Source organism: Chlorocebus sabaeus, chromosome 26 (assembly GCF_047675955.1).
Source record: "Chlorocebus sabaeus isolate Y175 chromosome 26, mChlSab1.0.hap1, whole genome shotgun sequence".
Lineage (NCBI taxonomy): Eukaryota > Metazoa > Chordata > Mammalia > Primates > Cercopithecidae > Chlorocebus > Chlorocebus sabaeus.
Window position 1 is genome coordinate 55,261,998 of NC_132929.1, and position 22,971 is coordinate 55,284,968.

Genomic DNA, 22,971 nt, shown 5'->3' on the forward strand with positions numbered 1-22,971 from the left:
GGCAGGAGATCCTTTTATTTTTTATTTTTGAGATGGAGTCTTGCTCTGTCACCCAGGATAGAGTGCAGTGGCACGATCTTGGCTCTGCCTCCTGGGTTCAAGCAATTCTCCTGCCTCAGCCTCCCAATTAGCTAGGATTACAGGCAAGTACCACCAAGCCAGACTAATTTTTGTAGTTTTAGTAGAGATGGGGCTTCGCCATGTTGGCCAGACTGGTCTTGAAATCCTGACCTCAGGTGATCCACCCACCTCAGCTTCCCAAAGTGCGGGGATTACAAGTGTGAGCCACTGCGCCTGGCCTGGCAGGAGATCTTGTACATGAAAGCTCCTTGCAAATGTGGTAACATATAAATGGGTGACAGCCTTTTTTTTTTTTTTTTTTTTTTTTTTTTTTTTTTTTTTTACTATATTGGTAAACCTTCTTATGGTCCATACCACATTCTGTTGGGCATAATGGTTATTTGAATGCCTGTTTCATTTTCCGCTCCTAGACTGAGAAACATATGTCCCCATAAATCAGAGGAACCCAGCAATCTCTGCAGCAGGTATGAATTTGCATCCCAACAGTCACATGCAAGAACCATGGCAGTATTTTATTTTTGTAAACCAAATTAAATCTGGCTGTGAGCTCCCAGTCACCATAGTTGAGTCATTGCCTGGAGCACCCCCTCCTTAGGGTGGGCAAGGATGGTTTACATAGTCCAGAAACTTCAGCAAAGCTTGTGTTCTTCAGCCCCATATGGTCACTGCTGGAGCCTCATGCTCAAGTCCAAATGGTTCATTCCAAAGAAGGGTGGCTCTTCTCTCTCCATGCCAAGCCAGACTCTGAGATCTTTTTCAGCAGCTCACAAGGTCTTAGAGCTTGATTGTCAGTCCCTGGCACCCAAGGGCCTCCCCATCAAAGGTCCTGCCACCTCCTGAGGTGCTGCATTTAGCTGGGTGCGCGTTTCCATGTCAGTGGTGTGCTGGAGCAGGCTTGTACTGACTCAGGAGAGCCGACTGTGTGTGTCTCTTCCCAACTTCCTGCTCAATGACATAAAGTTGGTAGCTTGAAATTGACCATGGTGGAAATATTTACACCACAGAAACTGGTAAACACTATAAATCAGGAGCCCATGCCCTCCAGCCCACCACCCTGAGAACACGTGTTAGCTTTCACCAGTACACCAACATATATCCGACCATGGCTTTGCTTCCTGTCTCTGGAAAACCTGGGTCTCCCCGTGGGTTCAGCCTCTTCCTGCCCATCCCAGAGACCCTGCTCATCCAAGACAAGCCAGCTCTTTGTGCCCAGTGCCTAGACTTCAGAAAATAAAAGCCTTTCATTTCTCCTGTGGAACAGATCTCAGGACACAGAGATCTCCTGTTTCTCTTCAGAGGAGAAAGATGAGGTTCCTTTAATTCTGTTTTCTGAAACTTTCTCTTTCAAATGAGTCTATAATATCATAAAGCACAATCAGTTTGCCCATTGGGCAATCCTGCCACATTCAACTTCCTCCCGGCAGTGTCTGGCATTATGCTCTTATTTCAGTAGAACAGCTGGATAGATGGATAAAGGGAAGCTGGACATTCACCACTCCCTGTGAACTGGGTGATACTCTCAATGCTCCCCTCTCCCTTAAACACTCTTACTGCCCCCCACACCTGCCGCCCAGGCCCATTGCCAGGCCTTGCTGTAGCTCTGCCCTGACCTCCTGGCTTCTGTAGCTCTTTATGTAACTGAGCACTAAATGTTCCATCTGGGAGGCTGGCTCCAAGGAATTTCTCATTTTCAGATATTTATGCCTTAAACTGGAGACCAAATACTGCTGGTTCTTGTCTCCTGTCTTCTCACGGCATCATTAGTAGTTTTCAGGAGCTGCATTCTGTAAGTGAATTTGCCAGCTTGTCACTGGTGAGTTCTAAGTTACCAATGACACTTGAAGAAATGCCCAGAATAACTCCAGCCAGCCAGCAATGCATAACCAGGGAGACAGGAGCTCAGACACATGAATTTAGGGAGAACAGTGGGGATCTCATCTATAAAACCTTGGTAATGGCTTGTATCTTTCTCCAAGGAGATAAGGAAACTATTGTTGCTTCCATCCACCTTCTCAACACTCCTGGGAGGAAGATAACAAGCAGATGTTAGTGTTTTCCTGTTGCAGATGGGTACACTGAGGTGCAGGAAAATTACAAAAATTAAATATAGGTAAAGGTTGTTTAAGTGAATGTATGCAAAGGGAAGTAGTGAGGTTGCAAAGAGATACTCTTTCATTTATACACACATTGATTCAGCTCTTTGCCCAGCATGCCTTGTGTATGGGGGACAGACACAAGAATTAATGAAACAGGCTGCCCACTCACAAAGAGCCCAAAGTCTGGTGGAAGAAGCAGACACACTTAAGCCAAGAATTTCACTGTTACGTGTGCAGGGCTACCATGTGCAGTTGTTCAGGTGCTCTACTGCACAAGGGTGCTCTGCTGAAGAGGCAGGTGGAAGGGGCATGCTAGAAATCTAGCCCTTGCCCTGCTGGCTGAGACTTTGCCCTGGTGTGGAGTTGGGACCCCCTGAGGAAGGGGCACATTTTTCTAGTGGTAAAAAACCTGTATGGGGGATTTCTGGACTGTCCAAAGAACACTAGCCCTAGATTTTTATAGCATTATCTCCTGTAAACCATTCAAAATCCTAATCACAAATGGATAGCCTGATCATCAACAGCAGCCACCTGATTTGAGCTCTAGACTTTGTTCTGCCAGTGAGTCCCCGTGCCTCTTCTTTTCTTGGGGTTTCAGTCTCCCCTGTGCACTGTGGGGATCAGCAAGATGGGTATGAAGGCCCTTCCTGCACCAGTAGTCCAGGTAAGTTTGCTTCTTGCAGAATGCTCTATGGGTGATGCTTCCTGCCTTTGTACTTGGGAGGCTGGTATGAGCAGAGAGAAATATCAGTAAAGGAAGGATATTCTAATGAGGGGACCTCAGGTAAAATGTCCAGGATTTTTATCAGGACAGAAGGGTGACCTGCGCTCTACTGCCCAAAAGGCAGAGTTGGGCCAATGCTGGAGACCATTCTGGTGGGCAAGGCTGTAGGAAGTGTAGGCCGATTGGAAGGCCTAGGAAGTGGTGATTGGCATACAGAGATCAGCAGGGGGCCTAGGGGAGACTCCCGCTTGTGGTTTCCAGCCTCTTTTAGATTGTTCAGCAGGGCAAAGGTCAGACTCACAAGTAGGCATCAAGCAGAGGCATAGCGGGTGGAACACAAGAGTCTGGGGACACTGGCACAGCCTTTCCTGGGTCTCTTTAACAACAATGGGTAAAGGGGTCAGGTACCAGCTGTGTCTACCAGGAACCCAGATCCCAGCTTAGGGGCCCACAGATGAGGAATGCTGTGAACCCACCAGCTAAGAGGAGCCGAGGAAGGCAGAGGCCAAGAGCAAGAGGCAGAGATGGAAAATGTCCATGAGTGAGGCAGAGACGTTGTGACGCCCTGGACAGAGCTTGCGGTGGGGCACCTGAGCTTAAAGCTTGGCCCTAGCACTGTCCAGCTGGGTGACTTGGAACCAGTTACCCTCTCTGAAGTCTCAGTTTTCTCATCAATAAAATGGACTAAAAAAACCTTTGCTTTGCAAAGTGGTTGTGAGCATTAATGGTGTTTGTATATGGAGTCCCACCACATGGCCTGGCTCATGGTAGACTTTAATAAATAATAGCTTCTGTCAATCTGAACAAAAGTCAGCTAGAGTGTAGTACAGGCATGAATAGGGAACAGCTTTCTAGCGCAGTGAAAAGGGATGTTCCACCTGCCCCTCAGTTTATTAAAATGCCACCTTCTGCCACACATCTGGATGAATGGACTTGATGTCTAGCTTCTGTGGCTCCTTCCTTTACTAGAAAGAATTCTAAGTGAGCCCATCACCAAATTTATCTTCTGAAGACAGTGACAAGCTGTATCCAGGGTAGCTGGAGATGGGATTTCTATTTTGGTTGTCGACAGTGTCAAACAGATACTTGCAACATGCTGTCAAATTGGAATTGGACAGAAAGGACAGGAGATTCCAGCTTAGGCAAGAATCTCATACCTTTGTGAGGGGCATATAAAAAAAAAACGCGATGTGTATCAGCATGTCCATGGGATGATCGAGCTGAGAAGCTCTGGGAGTTTCAGAAATAGAGTACCGTTGATGACAAGACAGGAACATGTGGCTGTCACAGTGTGGGAGGAATTAACCACAGTTCTGTACACTGTACCATTTAATAAGCATCTCCTGTTTGATCTTCCAACAATCCCATGGGGGAGATGCTGCCCCCGTTCTACAGGCAGAGAAACTGAGGCTCCAAGAGGATAATAGACTAGACCAGGGTAATAATACACTGAGGAAAGGGTGATGCCTGACTGGAACCCAGGAATCTGATCCCAACAGCAGGATAATTTCTACACAGGCACACTACAAGTCCTGTGTCTTGCTAAAGGCAAGCCGTAGGGAGCAAAGCTAATGGTTCAGGTCTGGGTTTCCCCTCTCTGATTTATTTCTATTTGTTGTATTTTCTACTTTTGATTCCATATGGGAATATTAGACCAGAGTGTGCTGGCTCCTACTGAAAACTCTACACAGCCTTCCTTGCCCCACCCAGATGGGTTGAGGCCCCTCATTATATTCTCACATAATCCCTTGTGCTTCTCTTTGGAAGCCCATATCACAGTTAGAATTACTTAAGCCCTTGTGGTCTGATTTGTTTAGTGTCTTCCTCACTATACTTTAAGCTCCCTGAAGACAATCATATCTTTCTGCTTTACCCCAGAGCTTAAAATGATCCCTGGCACATAGTAGCTGCTAAGCAAATGATGACAGCTTTCCCTTGGCGGAAGAGTAGAATTTGGTCCAGAAGAGATGGGTGTTGGCCACTCCAGATGGAGGGGCAGGCCTGATTGGGAGAAAAGCCCCAGCTGAACGTCTACTTTGTCCACATCCTCTCAGTATGGAAAGTGCAGGGCCTGACACATAGTAGGTGACAAAAAAAAGATTGATTGATTTAATGATTGAATAAAAATAAGACGCAAATTCTGTCAGGTTTCTCCGTTCCTATTAGTTTCTTTGCGTGGCTGGTTTGAGTGCTATTGACTCAAGCATACATAGCTCAAGGGGCAAGAATGCAGGGAACTTATAGGGGGCTCTCAGGCATCGTATGTTTTATATACATGTTTCATTATCCTAAGAATAGGATAATGAAGTAATCCTACAGGATAATAGGAAGAACCTTCTGGGCTTATAATAGTGGGTCACTTGGGAATCCAGGGGTTAAAGATTAGATACCGGCTTAGACTGACGGAAATGGTGATTGGACGTCTAACCTCACCCTGCAGGGTTCCTGGCGACTTGAAACTCCTTTGCCTCAAACCTGAATTGGTCCAGCACCTAGGCAGTAGGGGACTGGGCTGAATAGACCTACATAAGGCTTCTTGTACACAACCTGTTAGGGCAGGATGCCTTAAGGTGTGGGCAGCAGGGGAAGCAGACACTTGCTGATGGTAAGGACAGAGATGAGGTGAATCAGTGCAATAAAGTATGCATGGTTCTGTCGTATATTTGTATCCAGCTCCTTTCCTGCCACAGGACCTTTGCATGTGTTATTCCCAATTTTTAGCCACCCTTTCACCCCTTTGCAAGACTAGCTCCTTTTTGTCCTACAGGCCTCAGCCTATTTTTTGTTCCTCAGAGGAGACTTTTCTGACTACTGTATTATAAATAGATCTCCCAATTTCTCTTATTCTCTTTCTTAGTCTTTTATTTGTTGCTTTCATTACACATATTAGAATTTGTAATCATTTTACCTATTTCTGTTTACTTGTATACTTAAAAATCTATTTTCCCCACCAGAATGTAAACTCCATGAGGTCAGGACTATGTCTATTTTGTCACCATTGATTCCCTGGGTCTAACAGTGCCTGGAAGAGCAGGCAGCCATCAGCCTTGGCAGGATGTTTGATTGATTGAATGAAGAATTATGTAACTGATCGAGATTCCCTTTGAACTTTGGCTGCCTAGAAATTCAGAGTTAAAATTTTAATGCAGCTTTAATAACTGTCTGGGTCATTAAGATGGGCATTTCTGAGTGCTGACCTTTTATCTGACTTTCCTTGCGCAGTGGACCTTGTTTTCATTGGCCTATGTAACTGATGCTTATAATTTATGGTAAGAATCACACTTTCCCTCATGATCTCAAGCAAATATGATGTACACTGCAGGCCAGAGACTTTTTTTTTGTACTTTCCATAAAACAGAACAGTGTAAATAGGTGCAACAGAACTATGACCAATAATGTTTTCTCTTCATCAGGATGGTGTTTAGCAATAATTCTTTGGGTAGGCCCTGGTACCTTTGGGGTTCAGGCCTGCCAGGGGAGGCCTGTGATGGGTGAGGGTTCTGCCACAAGTGGGCAAGGGCCACAGCTATTCTACATAAAACTTTTGTGCAAATTAGAAAAAGGTGCCCCTGTGGGTAGTTATAGCACTATGCAAAAGCGAAAGATTTGGGAAACAGGGTGTTGGCTGGATTTCGGTCCCTCCTTGTTGCCTTGGCTGGATATATCTTTGTGAAGTAAACAACCTGAACCCCTGTACATGGTGGTCTTGAGTGGAAAGGTCTCTAAGGCTGGGGAGGACCCTACTTGGCTTGGTATTTGGAGCCCTCTCTGTAGGGGCTGCCCAGCAGACAGGGCTTCCTATCGTGAGTCATTACTTCCCTCAATCATGTCAGAGTCTGCTCAACCCTTTGGAAAATATGGCTGGGAGAGGACAAGGGGGTTGGGGAGAGAGCAGCATTTATCAGGTGTCTAGCACTAGGCCAAGTGCTGGGCATATAGCAGTAAGTATGACCTGGTCTTTTTCTCACTGTCTGATGAAAGGATAGATAGGCAAATAAAGTGGGAACAAATTCTCACAAGTAAATGAGTGAAAAGATACAGGAATGGAGAGAGGAGCAGCCTGCCTCAGGAGTCATGTATGGCTTCTTAGATGACAGATGACATGCTTTATGACTTGGGTCCTTGGAGGAGTTCCCAGGCCAATCAATAAAGGAAAACGCATTCTAGGCAGGAGAAACAACAAGTACAAAGGCTCAGAGCTCTGAGGTCTGGTTAGGTCTGGGAACAAAGGCTGCCCAAGATGCACGAATGTCCTCTGCCCACACACCCAACTCCTATCCACCCAAAGAGGTCTAATGTTAGCTCTTCTGTGACACCTTCCTTTGCTCTCCCAGGCCCCTTCCCCTCAGTCTCCGTGGTGCATACCTCATAGCACCTGACACCGCATACTACTGTCATTTACTCCTCTGGGCTCTCACTAGAGCCTGAGCTCCTTGAGGGCTGGGGCAGTCCCAAGCTCACCTTTGTGTCCTCCTTTTCTCACACAGTGCCAGTCACATGTCAAGGGATAGAAAATGACTTATATGAATAAATGATCAGTGTGCTTGAAGCAGAGTGTAGCAAAGCCAGTTTGGAAGCCAACCTGGAGAGGAATTCTGGGTCTTGTAATGCCATGCAAGGGATTCTGGACTACAGGCATTGGCATAAAAAGTTTGGGGTGGAGGATGTCAAGGTAGCAGGGCATTCAATCTGGAAGGCAGATCCCAACTGTAAGATGCACAAGCCTGCGACCCTCTGGGTCATGCAGGTGCCTCAGTGCACAGAGCAGAGTCCAGGGAGGATACCTCAAAAGATGGGAGAAGCACAGGGCTATCGTGACCAGGGCATCTTTGACTACAGATGACAAACAGTAATGCCTTGTGTTATCTCACCTGATACGAAGTCCAGAGGTAGGAAAGTTTTCAGGCGAACAGGGCTCAACAGTATAATAATCTCATGGAGGTTCTCTCCATCTCCCTGCCTTGTGACTTCATTTTCAGCTTCATTGCAAGATGGTGGCAGCTGCTCCAGGAATCACACCCAGATCCATCAACGTCCAGTGGTTTAAGAGTTACTCCTTCTGCTGTCTCCTTCCTAAGAACAAGAAATCTTTTCCCAGAAGTTCCCTGACAGACCTCCCCTGACATCTCATTGGCCAGAGCTGGGTCACATGTTCACTCTTGCACCAATTACTACTAAGAGTCTCATGATTGACTTAGACTAGTCAGGTGCCAGGCCTGGGGCTGCCTTTCCCTATAGTAATTGGTGTGGCCTGGCGGAAGAGAGGATGCTGAGCTGTAGAGGACCCTGACCCAGCTTCTAGACCCTGAGCTGGGAGTATGTGCATGAGGATGAGCAGTGAACCCCTCCAGGGGGTGCAGGGGAAGGACGTCCTCAGCAGAGCCACCACTCAGGTGGAAGGGGAGAGGGAGGGAGTTTGTTTGTCAGGGCACAGGGATTTAGGGGGGTGGCTGATGGGAAGGGTGGGGAGGGAAGTTGCAGAGGGCGAATGGGTGAGATGGGGAGGCTGGGAGGCAAGCATTAGAGGAGAGGCTAGCATGCTAGGATGGTCCCAAAGGTGGGTGAGAAAGGCTTTCCCGTCGGCCTCAAGTGCTACGTTATGTGCTGGCTGGGAGTGAGGTCCTGCAGTCATGGTGGGGGCTTGATGACTTAGCAGCCTGGGCTAGGCCTTGAGGGGACAGGTGTGGCTGAGACTTGGTCTGTAGGCGGGAGGCTGTGAGGGGCAGGAGACTGCACAGCCTGTTTCAAACACTCCGCCCACAAACCACACACTTGCATACTCATACACACGCAGCCTTGCCATTTACAATGGTAAACTCCTCAGATGGCACAATGCAGCTCTTTGCCCAAGCAACAGAGGAAAGGCCCTGGTTGTTATTCAGAGACATATAGGGGAATTATTTGTATTTAACTGACCTCTTGACATCTTCACTTGGACATCTCGAAAGCTCTCAGAGCCCATGCCTCTCAGCCAGGATGGCTAGAACAGCTGGGGACTGGCTAGAGACTCTTTATGCCCATGGTATCTCTTCAGCAGGGTGTCAGGGATTTTTACAAGGTGGCTGGGTTCCAAGAGGGCAAAAGAGTGGAAGCTGCAAGCTTTTCAAAGCCTGGACTGAGAAGTCCTAAAATATCACTTTTAGTTTTCTGATCAAAGCAAGGCATATGACTGGCAAACCCAAGGCTAGCCAGAATCAAGGAGAAGGGAAATAGACTCCATCTCTTGAGGAGAGGAGTGGCAGGTGTAACCAAGAATGAGAAAGATAGTTGGTGGCCCTCTCTGGAAACAAAAGTGCCACAAAACTGGTGAGCTGCAAAGTTGAGGCTCCAGCCCATGCCTGTCTAGTGCCAACTGCACACCATCACGCCACTGATCAGATCATGGACTTCTCAAGCTTTGGATTTGGACCACTGAATAACTTGAGATCATCCAGTGTTCCAAATCCATCATTGTCTTAACCTGAGTTTTCTTAGAAGCAGGACTTGAGGCCCAATTTGAGTATAAGTGGTTTATTTGAATGGTGACCCCAGGAAGCCCTGATAGGGAAGAATTATGACAGGGATGGAGGGATGGAAACCATTAAAGGATGCCAATGAGAAGGTTATGTTGTAGGCACCTGGACCTCAATCTTGCTGGGATTCTGGGAGGTGGTCCAGAACACCTCTGAGGGGCCAGGAAGCTGGGGTGTTTATTCTTCTGCTTCCCACTCTGGGGCCAAGATCCCATCCTAGGCCCATAGAACTTCTGTTTGAGCTGATACTCCTTTTCAGGCTTGTTCAGGATACCTTCATTCGCTGGCTCCCAGTTACAGAGGCTTCTGACTTTTATGGCCCCTGGGCTGGAGAGCCTGTATTGCACCATGGAGTCACATGCAACAACCCAGTCAGGCTCTTTAGCTGCTAATAAAACTCAAGACTCTCCCAGAGCCAAACGTATTTCCTCTGCTTGGATCTCTGGGCTGTCCCTGCCTCTACGAACCCAACAGTGTCTTCTGGCTGCAAGAACTGGAATTAGAAATAGTGATAGACTGTTACTTTGTAGCTGCTGAAGAATTATGCCTCCCAGTATTTATGTTCTTGTGTAGTCTCCTTCCACATAGACTTGAGCTTGGCCATGTGATTTGCTTTAGCCAATGGGACACTAGTAAATGTGATTCAGGCAGAGGCTGGATAAGTGCTTGCACACTGGGCCTTTTCCTCTTGTACCCCAGCCACCATTCTGTGAGGAAGTCCAGGCCATCCTGCTGGAAAGAGAGATCATATGAAGAAAATACATGGTGAGAGACATATGCCACAGGGAGGAGCCCTGAGCCATCAGACATGCAATCTGTATCTTCCAACCCAGCCCAGTCACCAGTCAAATGCAGTGAAGAGACAATACATGAACTACAATACAGAGCAATATAGAAGAATTGCACAGCTGGGTCTTGTCTGCATTTCTGACCTTCAGAATCTCCAGCAAATAAGATGGTTCTTGTTTTAGGCCACTGTGTTTTCTAGAAATAGATAACTGAAACAGAACTGCAGGCCTTGCTACCCATATGCATCTTTGTAGCTTCTGCTTCCTAAGTTTACTGACACCACACTTCTTTCCTCTGTAGGTTGAGAAAGTGCTTATTGAAAGATACACAACACCCAGTTTGAGGAAGCAGGGAATTCTTTGGTTCTGGGCAAGATGGGAGTGGTAGAGAGGTAATTGCACGTGTTTGATGGTGCTACCCAGCAGAGGTGCCCACCAATGTCACTGACATTCTCAACAAGGAGTGTGGTGAGTTCTCTGCCTCACTGTGGGGTTCTGACTTCTCACTCAAAAGCAAGAATTGAATGCTCAACCCTAGGCATGGCCGCAGAAGGCCACAAGGTACTCTGAGTAATAGGCCAGCTTAAGATCCCTTTACCAACTGGTCACAGCTGGAAGACCTGCCTCATCAAGGGGCTCAGTTGGACCCAGGTGCTGCTGACAATCTTGACTTGGCTGCTAAAAATCAGCTGAGAAGACACAGATATAGCTGAAATCCCAGGGCTACATAAAAACAAAAGCAGAAAACAGTATTAGGGACTAACCATCCTGTAGGGTTTCTCAGTGAGTTCCATTGCTATTTGTGTACAACAAGCATTACTGAATGAAAATGTCACATCTGAGCACTGAGTTTTGCATCCAGTGGTGAATGTGTACCCAAACTACAAAGGAAAAGTTTTAATTCCCATAAAAATATGCAAAGTTACTAATTAAAAATTTTCTCCATCCACATTAAGATCACCAAGTGAGTAAATCTCCCAAGCTGATGATTGTACCAAGTTCAGATTTTATTAATAAAATCTAATTTGTTTTCCCAGTTTTATGGATTAGATTCCCTAGTTATGTTATTTATTCCTACCACCTTTTATTCTTGAATCACAAAATAAATGTCAATTTCAAAAGTTAGATGGTGAATATTCATCTCTCTCCCTAGAATATTGTGGGTGGGAGGCTTTTTTTCCTGATTTAGAAGGGGAAAAAAAAATCACAATTTAAATATGAAGTACACATAAAAGAATTGAAAAGGTATTATAAAATGTTCTTTTTTTATTCTCTTTTTATCTCCATTCCCTACTCTCATTATTCTCCTCCCTGTAGAAGACCATTCTAATATATTTAATGAGTATTATTTTGTTTCTATGTCTTCCTGTAAATGTGCACTGTTGTTTTGTGGGCATGTATTTTAAATTGTTGTTATTAGTACTGTGTTACAGATCCCATTGTTTCTTCCTTTTTAAAACATTCTGCACTGTGTTTCTAAGACCTATCTATGTTACTATATGAACATCTAATCTACTGATTGTAACTGCTGTAGGGAACTCCAGGAAATCCATTCTCCACATTTCACCTATTAATTCTGCCAGGGATGGACACTCTAATGGCTTCCAACCCTGGCCACATTAAGAAATATTATACTGAACATTCTTGTTCAGGTTCCCTGACAAACCCAATAAAATAAATGTCCATGCATTTATTCATGGATCATAGTGTAGGTTCACATGCCTTTATGTGGCACCAAAAAAATCTGGTGAACACACTGATTTATAAAGCTGAATTTAGATTTCTTAAATTCTGTCTTCATTGTCATAATGAAAATGTCCAAACAGCTCAAAGAGTTAACATTGTGACTTCGAAAATGCAGATAATAATTTTAGAAAAAAATTGTCTCTGAATTAATCAGTACATACCCTGCGAGAGAAAAAAATGTTAAAAAAAACTAAATATATTGTATTCATTCAAAACAAACATGCATTCACAGTAAACATTTCCTTAGGTTTGTACAGTTACAGTGCATTTTCCCAGTTGAGCAATATTATGATTTGTTGGAGGGGGCTGCAAAGCCACTGAGCAAATGGATTGCATGTGCCCATATTTGCTAGTACATGGTCCCTGTTCACACAGCCTGCTTCTAAAACAACAGCATTCTTCTTTTTCTTTTCAGTTTTAGCTCCTACTTGAAAAAGTCAGATACAACTATAGACATAGGGTAGCTCTTAACCTGCCTTCTTTCCCCATGGGAGGTTACAATTTTATGGAGTGAATCGCTCTTGCTTGTCAAAATGTCCAACAGATTCAAAAGATGTACTTTTCAATGTATTCTTTTATTTTTTTTCCAGGATCTGACATTCTTAGTTCATATTGCCTTTTGCATCCGACAGCTCCCTGTTAAGCTCCCAGCTCAAACTAGAGACCTGTTTGCTTGGGAGTCTGTGGCCATTCCATGGTCGTCTTAGCAAAGTCTTTCCCCTTAAGTTTACCAGGTCTTTATTTCTTTTGTGACCTAGCTCTAGCACTCTCAAAGGATTCAAGCGGGGCAAGAGACTTTCATATTTTGAATCTCTCTCTTTGAATGACTCCTTCTCTAGTATCCATTTTGACATGTAAACCTCCATTTTGACTCTTGCCATTATAGATGTAGGGAAAAAAGAGTTTTTCCAGAGATTCCTGAGCCCTCCCAAATTGTTGGGAGAGTGAATCATCTGAGCTTTGGTTTGGCCAACCTCTGCCCCTCAATGTGCACATGGAGGGAGTTTTCCTGGAACTGGCTAAGCCCCCACCACAACAAGGACCATCTGGGTACACTTGGATCACAGTTTCTCTGGCCTTACACCTCATATCCTTCCTACTAAATCTGAAGCCTTGCAACATTTCCCCCTTTCTTCCATCTCTTATGCTTTGGAATAGCTCTCCCCAATTCATGTAGAAGCTTCCTTTAAAAAATATGTGCAACAACAGCTGGAAAATTTTTAGGGATGGTTAATAAAGGGAGCTTTCCCAACCAGATGTGAAAGTGCCTTGAGCTATGATAACTGATACAGTTTAAGATTGCCACATGAATTGATACATAAATGGAAAAGAGGAGAAAATCTCAACACAGACCAAGAAACTAGAAGGATTCAGCATATGGAGATGACAGCATCTCAAATCAGTGATGAAAGGTTGTGTGATACAATATACAATGTTGGGAGTACTGGTCAATCATTGGGGGAAAAAAAGAGTTAGATCCCTACCTCACACCAGGTAGGTAAAACATCTAAATGTTAGAAGAATGAGAGAAAGAAGTCATCGGTATACTAGAGAATATTGGTGAGTATATATACAACCTGAGAATGAGAAAAGCCTTCTAAAAGTACAGGAACAGAGGCAAAAAGCCATACAGGAACGTCAGTAGATTTCACTAAAAACAAAATCTAGGCACTTCTATATCTATAAACCCATCATAATAAAGACTTAAAGGTAAAATAAAATGGGGCAAAATGTAGCATAGATGGCAAATTATTAATATAATTAGTTTATTAAGACTTGCCACCAATCAATAAGCATAAAGTTGAGATTGATGTTGAGACCTATGTTAAGGCATTATTGCTCAAGGAAGGCTGCCAACTACTTGATGACAGGTTAATTACATCAGACCCTTCTTCTAATGGGGCAGCAATTTGTTTCTTTTAGATTTTTACCTACTGTAGATATAAGTTTGCGTTCCCTATCAGTAGTGTTTCTGCCAACACTACTATCTGTGGACAGACAGAACTGGCATGGTATTCTGAAAAACATAGCCCCAGCTTGAGGGACCTATTTTATGGAAAAGGGAGGGCTGACAATGGCACACTGCAAAGGGTTCCCTTGGTATACCCATCAGCTGGAAGGAGCAAGCCTAATGTAACAATGACACGACCTGTTGGCTTAGTGAAGGGACTGGCTCTGGGACAACAATCTGCAGGGTTGGCATGCTGAGCTCCAGGATGCCATATGCACACTGAGCTAGTGAGCAAACTGTGTCACCAGAAGCTAGAATACACAGGTCTGGCAAAAAAAAGGGGAAGCAAGTTTGGCCCCCTTCACTATTGCTCCCAGTGACACTTAGGAAAGCTGTATTTCCTTGTCCTGAACCCTTAGATTCTGTTGTATTAGGGGTCCTATTTCCCAAGTGGGGAATGCTTCTATCAGGAATTCCTTTCAACTGGAAGCTATGACTGTCATCTAGTTGGTCACTTTGACTCCTTATGCCTATGGTCCAGGAGGTAAAGAAAGTTATAGTGGATTCTTAGAATAGATTCTCCCAGAGGCAGGTCCTGGAATCAGGATTTGAGTGCAAATAGTTTATTTGGAAGATGATTGCAGGAAATACCAGAAGGGGAGTAGAGAAGTAAGATGGATTGAAGAAGGAAATCAACATAGGATTGCTGTTGAGGAAACAGGGACTCGACTCTGCTGAGGACATCTGGGAGAAATGTGGAACATGCCTTAGAGTTGTCTCACCAGAAAGGCAGAGAAATGGGTATTTATACACTAATTTCTGCTGTTCCCAGAAGCTTCACCTCCAGGGCACCCTGTCCTGAGCTGAATGGGAGCTGGGCATGCTCTGAAAGCTGGAGAAAGCCCGCAGTCAGGGAGCAGTGGTGTTCACAGCAGGAAGCTGCTGAATGCCCAACCACAGCAAATACTTAAGTGATATGGGTGGGCTCCGTGTTGGAGTGTGATTTTCAGTACAGTCATCCCTCCAACTTTTCAAGATAAGGGGCTTTTTAAATGCCTCATGGACCCCTCTGGCTTTTACACTGTGCCTTGGGTTGATATCTGGCTGGCCTATGGTTGTTATTTTCTTTCTTCATCGTTCCTATGGCCATTAACAACAGCTAGTCAGTGCCATAATCCTTATGATCACCATCATCCCCTGATTTTTCCAGATGTCGGAGCTATTGTTCAAGCCTATACATCTCCTTCCTCCATGCCCCTCCCAACCCACTGTACATGAGTGATGCTGCAGCATGGCGGGGGTGATGACCACTGCACTTAACACCAGAATTTCAATTCTTCTTGCCTCCTAGCTAGTGAGACATTCAATTCCAGAATCAAAGCCTGATGATCTGCTTCCTAGGGACACTTCCAGTACCAAATGTCTTAGTTTAGGTTTCCCTTGAAGCAGACTCTAAGACTAGACTTTCTGGATGAGTAGTTTGTTAGGGAGTGATTCTAGGAAACACCAGTAGGGGCATGAGAGGGTGGGATAGGGCAGGGAAGGAAGCCCATGTGATGCAAGGGGTGGACTGTATAAAATGCCCATTGTGTATCTTCATATCCTTTCAGCCTCACTTTCTATCCCACTGTCCTTGTGGTGGCCAGTTCCACATAGGATTTGACCAGCTTCATGCAGGGGCAGCATGATGTCTTCTTTTTTCAGGCCTGTGCCAGTGCGTCTCACTTCCTGACCCAAGCATACCAAACCCCAGGAACCTGCTTTCAACTCACACATGTGCAACCTGGATGTTCAAGCCAAGTTCAATTCTATGACCAGTGGATGGGAGTTGGGGGGGCAGAGTCAAAGGATACATGCTTTTTCTTAAGGAGCAGGTCACCACCTTGGGTAACTGGGGTTCAGTCCTGCTAAGGATCTCCAAAAGATCATGTGGACATGCCTCAGAGTTGTCCCAGTCCCATGAAAGGGGCCACATAGCTGGGGTATTTATCTACCAACTCCTAGTCATCATTAGTTGAGACTGTCCCCAAAGTGTCCCCTTCTCAGCACCTCTGACCAGCTCTGAGGGCAGGCTGAGTGTGTTTCCACAGCCAGAGGGAGGTTTCAGCAAGGAGTCTCTAGAGTTTGAGGTACAAAGCTCACGTGCGTGTGACAGTGATTGTCAAGGGGATATGAATGGAGCACTGACAGCTTTAACTTGAGGGGTGGGGCGTGCAATTTACCCTAATGACCACAAGGTGCTGGGGCCATGCTATACAATGGGGTCAGAAAGGAGCAGGTCTGGAGCCCAGAGGATTTACTGGAGTTTTATGGCATTTCCATGCCTGGTGATCATGGTGAGTGGGCTGTTTCGGCAACCACAATCCCACAGCCAGCAAGGTGATTAAGGGCTCACACCCTTCAGTGTAAAAGAACTGGGTCACCTTACCCAGTGAGCAACAGAGATCAGCATGCTGGCAAAGGAAACCAAAATATTTTGTCCCAAAATATGCCTTGGCATATTTTGAGATGGCTGTTCAGAGGGTCTACAAACAGAAGCTGTCTTTTGTAGGAGGAGATTTGCATCTGTAGAAAATCTGCATTGATGCTGCCAGGCGTTTTCTGAAGCCTCCCTTTGTCTGGATCTAGGAAAGATGAACCGAGTCTGACGCCTTTAAAGAAACATTTACCATTTATTCTCTCTGAGGGCTGCTACCTTTGAGATTTCATCTACATAACAAGACTACATTTGCCAGCCAGGCCTCTTCTTTCTCTCCCATAACCTGTCTTGCCACTATAACCTGATTTACCACCAAACCTGTTTTGCCATGATCCCAGCCCCTATTCTTTCCATAGCCTTAAGATGGTATATAAACTTATGAATTCCACTGGGGGGTTGGAATAATTACTCTGTGGTTCTCCCCTGTCTGCACATTGATTCATTTGTATGCCTTTTCTCCAATTAATCTGACTTTTGTCAGTTGACTCTTCAGCAAACCTTCAGAGGACAAACTGGAAGTCTTCCCTTGTCTCCTACACTGGCTGTGGGTGAGGCAAAGCTAGGGAGAGTGGTAGAGGAGAAGGATAGTGGTTAATCATGGCTTCGGGGCCAACTGCATTCTATCTTTGAAGATATTGTGGCTGACCATCACCTTGACCACCACCTTGTAGGGAACACTGTGTGCACTGACCTTAATGAAGGACATGTGTAGAACTGAGTGGTGCAAGGGGTGAACTGTATACAATGCCCATTGTGTATCTTCATATCCTTTCAGCCTCACTTTCTATCCCACTCTCCTTGTGGTGACCAGTTCCACATAGGCTTTGACCAGCTTCATGCGGGGGCAGCATGATATCTCCTTTTCTCAGGCCTGTGCCAGTGCCTCTCATTTCCTTCCCCAAGCACGCAGAACCCCAGAAACCTGCTTGCAACTCACACATGTGCAGCCTCGATGTTCAAGCCAAGTTCAATCCTATGACCAGTGGATGGAAGTGGGGGACAGAACTGATGGATACATGCCTTTTCTTTTCTTTTCTTTTCTTTTCCTCTTCTCTTTTCTCTTTTCTTTTCTTTTCTTTTCTTTTGTTTTCTTTCTTGTCAGCAGCAAACCCTGGGGTCTTTACTAACACTTAAAATGTCTTTGGTTCTTCATTTAATGTCTTTGGCATTTAAATGTCTTTGGTTCTTCATTAGCAACAAGTTAGTAACCCAAGAATGTAAAAATCCCGCTTCTCCACATCCAGCTGATCAATATGCACTCAGCAGACACATGCTTTTTCTTTTATCTCTGGGGAAGGCAGTTCTGGATACATTTCCTTTGGTTCCTCAGAAGCCATGGGATTAAGCACTGTTGTCCACAGAGGTGGCCAATTTGTGAACACATCCTTGGATCACCTTTTCCTTCTTGAGTGTCTTACTCCCCCTGTTCCTCACTTCTGCTTCTTGGGACTACTTTTCGAATAGACTGACTTCATGCAAGCTTTGGGGGGAATTTAGACTAAGGTACTTAAGGCTCATGTGTTCATGGAATTAAGCTTCTATTAGGTCACTTCAGTGTCACTTCCTTTTATTCCCTGTAAATCTGATTGCTGAAGCTTTGTAATATCGAAAGTCAACATCTTTCTGAACATCTCCCCAGACCTCAGGGAGGCTGTTGCTGTCTGCTTTGAGGATCTATCACTTTTTACTCTTTACTTCATCTGCATTTGGTTTTCTCAATGTCATTGCTATTGAGGGGTGATCCTCTGGCCAGGGAACACAGTACTAGTTTATTGTTGGGACCTAACTCTCCATGGGACTGTCATGTTTCTGCATGCCTTAGAAATAGAGGCCTTTGTTCCAGACTACTTCTTTCAATGGTGTATATATCCAAACAGCCATGGAAGATGGAGATAGTGTCTCCCTCTGGAGCAAAGGGCAGGCTTTCTTACTGCCCACTGGAAAATATTTAAGTTCCCTAACTTCAGAGTTCCTCTCTTGAAATGCAATTCACTGCATATGCAGGTGTCATCTGGCCCTCTTTACATTACTCTGTGGGACAAAAAGTCTGCTGATACTCTGATTGTTGTTAATACAGTGAGTCACACAGTCCTTTTTCTCTGACCCAGGAGTCTTGTGTCTTCTGCCAGCATTCATGAAACTGACAGCTTAACTCATCAGCTTGTAAAAGTGATAAAACCTCAGGCTCTTCACATTATTGATATGTACTATTTTAGTCTTTGCTGAAATTCTAAAGCTATTTGGTTGAGCTACGTTCTTCCCTCAGCCTGCGTTATTGCAAGAATTCATTCAACAATCATTCAACACTTTTTTTGATGACTTTCTGTGTACCCAATGCTATTCTTGGGCCTGGAGATACTGCAGTATATGAAATAGACAAACATCCTCACCCTCCTGGGCCTTACATCCTAGTGAAGCTTTAATCTGTATCATCAGCTTCCTCTCCTTGTTTTCTCTTTCTCTTTCTAGATAACTTGGACCTAAATTCACTGATGACACTTATTCCATTCCCTCCTCTAACCCTGAGACCAAACACTTCCTCTTACTGTGAAAATGATTTCCTTGAATTTCTGCTCAGATCAATACTGCCAACTCTTCATACTTTGAGACGAAAAACCTAAATTCTGCTCCTGACACTGCCACCAACTCTATGGCCTTGGACACGTTGCTTTTGTTTTTATAAGCCTTCACTTCCTCATCTGTAAAATTGGTACAGTGAGGTCTATCTTGCTGCTATTGGAGGGATTAGAGAGGATCATATATATAAAATCCCTAGATTTTTGTGCAGCACAGTGACCACTCAGTTGCCCTCCTTGATCCCAGTCCTAGCCCAATCCCCAATGAGGATTGGTTGGAAAGGAGCAACCCAAGACCTCTAATTTCCCATGTTCCTCTAATTTCTGACTCATGGCTGCTCAGACCTCATGTTGAGTCTGTGCCCTACTTTCACACCCTGATTTCCATATAGTAAGCTTAGCCTATTTGTGCCCATGATATGGCACAAAAACTAAAAACTCCACATGAAGAACATGGCTTCCTGCATCCAGTAGCAGCAACTCCAGACAATTCATCACCAACTAGATTAGAATAACACTAACTTTTGCTACCATAGCAACTGCTGTTCATTGTGCAATCACTGACTTTGGAAGCTACTTAAAAATGTGCAAACCATTTTGCATAAGGTGGCTTTACATCACCAAGAGTAGTGACTTTCATTTCCCCTCAAGATTCATCTTTACAAATCTACTTTTTTTTCTACTTAGAAGCATTTCATAATTTATTTTTTAAAAGAACCATTTTAAAAAACCATTTTAAAGTTTTGCAATGGTTTCCTCGTGCCCATAAAAAAGCAAATAGAAATTAAAAATAAGAGGCTTAATTCTTCCTGTCAAAAATAAGGGAAGAGACTTCCTCCTCCCTTTTTCTCAGAGCATTTGCTTTAGAAAACTTGTAACTATAAGTTTTTTTCTCATCTCTTTGATATATATGTAAACCTTTTAAAAAGTGAAATAAGTCTATGGCCAGCTTTGCAACCCAGAGATCCAGGAACATCTTTTTTAAGGACTTAAGAACCATTGCTTTGAATTGTAATGATCAAGGAAGATAGGGCCCTTATCTACCAGTTTCTGTGGGAAGGTAGGAGCCTCCAAGTTGCAAAACTACCTTCTGTCAAAAGGTAAAGAGAAGTTAATTTTCCCTTTGGGTAAAGCCAATTCATTAACATAGGTGGTCACCCAAACTATCAAGTGAACTTGAGATGAATTACGTGCAACATATGACACTACTGAGTTCTTCTACTTGAGGACTAGTTATTGTTCATCTTGAGAACATGTATGCAGTGTGCTGTATCTGCTTGGCCAAGTAAAAGGATGAGAGTTCTGTCTGTCTTTGCTGTCTCTCTGTGAATTGCCTAAGACATGCATGACATTCTGGTTTAATGCTCATTCAGTAATAAAACTGTTTTCTTTCTCTTCCTCCAGCTTTGTGAAGAGGTTTTCTGGGTTGCAAGGATATTTTGTTTTAATTGTATTTCCCTAACATCCACCAGAACCAAATATTTTGAAACAGCACTTACAGAGGTTATCATAATGAATTTGTGGAAAAAAGCTGGAGGGAAGTACACCAGGGAATTATAGAAGGAGAAGGAAACTATATCCAACTTCCCTCCATTTCCTATCGCCAAAGAAGGTGATAGAGCTCTCATTCTGAATAAGCCCTGGAAGTAGTCCTCCAACATTAGCCTTGGGACATGCTGTAATTCTTTACTAGATAATGCCATAGAATAATTGTCTTTGTCTTTTCAGAAAAAATCACTGGATATTTGCAGACTCAATTCTGTGCTAGACTTGAGGCTCTAATTCAGTGGTGCATCACTCAGGTTAGGGAACACCTCAGTGTCTGTCACAATCCCGGGGGCAGGGGCGCCATTCACGTTGTAGCTTATGTGGGTGACACCCCTAGAGCTGTGCAGTGCTAGCTGTGCCTCTGCGTATTATGGCCCTAGCTCTGTGCCCCCAAAATAACTTATTTCAGAAAACTGGTGTTCAGTTTACCTATAACCACCTACTGCTCCTGCCTGAAAAATATCTGGGGATAAGTCCAGACAGAAGGCTCTTGAATATCCTAAGAATTGTTTCTACTTCTTTATGTCTACTGCAGAATCAGAGCTAGCTATGGAAACAGAAGGAGCCTTGGGCTGATTTGTTCCTTAGTAGCTGGGTGACCATGAATAAGTTATTTTTAAACGTTATATACCCTTGTCTGTTCATCTAGGAACTGGTGACAGCAAATGTATCATAGGATCAACAGAGATGTTTCTACATGACTGTCTTCTTGTCATTCAAATTGCATCTCAGAGAGGCTTTCCTTGAACATGCAAAATGAAGTAGCTCCCAGCCATTTGCTGCTTAATCCCTCTATTTTAATTCTTCGCATTTTTTTTATCATCAGCTGACATTTCTTTCCTTCCCTCCTTTCCTTTCCTCTTTCCCTTCATCCATTCTTCCCTTCTCTTCCCTACTCTCCCCTTCCCCTCCCTCCCTCCCTCCCTCCCTCCCTTCCTTCCTTCCAACTTCCTAACTTCCTTCCTTCCTTTTCTCAAACTCCCCCATTAGAATGCAAGATACATAAGTGCTTGGGATGCAGCCCTCAACAGAGGAGGCTAGTACACTTATTTAGTTCATTCCTTGGCTGAGATTTGGTGCTATCATCTCGAAGTTTTGAAAGAGACTTTCGTGTTTCTAACCTTGCAAAGCACAGCTTCCTGCCTGACCTTAACACCCCTCAGATATTTCAGATGAAGCCTTTTCACATTCGAGCTTTTGGCCCATCCTGTCTTTTATATACAAGGAACTGAGTTATGTCTCTGAAAAACAATCTGATAGAATAGAGTCTCATGTTTCAGGTTTCCCATTTTTCAAGTGTCTCGTGGTGGGATCATCTTTCCTCTGTCTTTGGGAAGCATGATCATGTGTGTGACACTGGAGGGCCCACACCTCTGCAGGGAACCAGACACTCAAGCCAAAGAGGCCCTGAAGCAGGGGTCAGACTCCATTCTGCTGAAATTTAACTGTCACTAATGTGAGCATCAGGATCAAGGTGAATGTAAAAACAACTCTAGCCAGAGCCACAGGCATTCGACAGCTCCTCAGTGCAAAATAAATACCAGCAGAAATATGATGCACCTGGGCTGATAGCAGAGGCGGGCCCAGACCCCGAGTTACAGAACTGCCTGCCCAAAGACTGAGGAGAGGGCATGGAGGTGTTGTGGACATGAAGGATCACATTCCAGATTCATCCCTGAGCAGAAGCCCATTGTCAGAAACTCACAGTAGGGAGCAAAAGGACTTCACAAAGCTGTAATACTGTGGGGAATTTTAAATATTCACATTTCCTAAACTAGCCTTTCTTCTGAGACATGAAGTGTCTTTCAAAACCATAAGGCAGGAGCACACTCAATGTATAATAAAATCCTTGGTTTTGGTAATCATGATGAAGCTGTTGCAGTGTTAAATGATGCCACTTGATGGATTGTGAACACGAAAGTGCCACAGTCAACAAGAGTTGGGAATTTAATATTTTTAACAATCTCTGAAGGCCTGAGAAAGAAAGAATGAAGCAAAATGCCAACAGGTGCTCTTGTCCAGCTTATGGCTTGCCCAAGAAAGAAAAAGGAACGACGGGGACAAAGAGGAGGAGGAAGGGAATAAAGAAAAGAAAATAACATGCAGATGGAATAGAATAGAATCTAGTTTTTCTTTTGATAAGTCATTATACTGATAACAGGCAACTTCAAAGCAAAGACTTAGGTGTTTGTTTTGTTTTATTTTGTTTTTGAGATGAAGTTTTGCTCTTGTCGCCCAGGCTGGAGGACTGGAGTGCAGTGCCGCAATCTCGGCTCACTGCAACCTCTGTCTCCCAGGTTCAAGTGATTCTTCTGCCTCAGTCTCCCACATAGCTGGGATTACAGGCACCCACCACGGTACCCAGCTATATTTTTTTTGTGTGTGCATTTTTTTGTATTTTTAGTGGTGGGAAGGTTTCACCATGTTGACCAGGCTGGTCTTGAACTCCTGACCTCAGATAATCCACCAG

General features: G+C 44.3%; 1 long non-coding RNA gene across 3 annotated transcripts in view; it reads right to left on the minus strand.

The window, feature by feature from the left end:
* The window catches only part of LOC103245239 (uncharacterized), a 47,310-nt gene that overhangs the window by 3,632 nt on the left and 20,707 nt on the right, over nt 1-22,971 (minus strand). Inside the window, exons 2-3 of one of the 3 annotated variants that reach the window (XR_501885.3) lie at nt 7,773-10,145; nt 568-2,102 (exon numbers count right to left, since the gene is read on the minus strand). This is a non-coding gene — a long non-coding RNA (uncharacterized lncRNA). Of the gene's footprint in view, nt 1-567; nt 2,103-7,772; nt 10,146-22,971 lie in introns of those variants that run through there. The other 2 variants (XR_005244429.2, XR_012091572.1) reach the window with 2 other exon arrangements.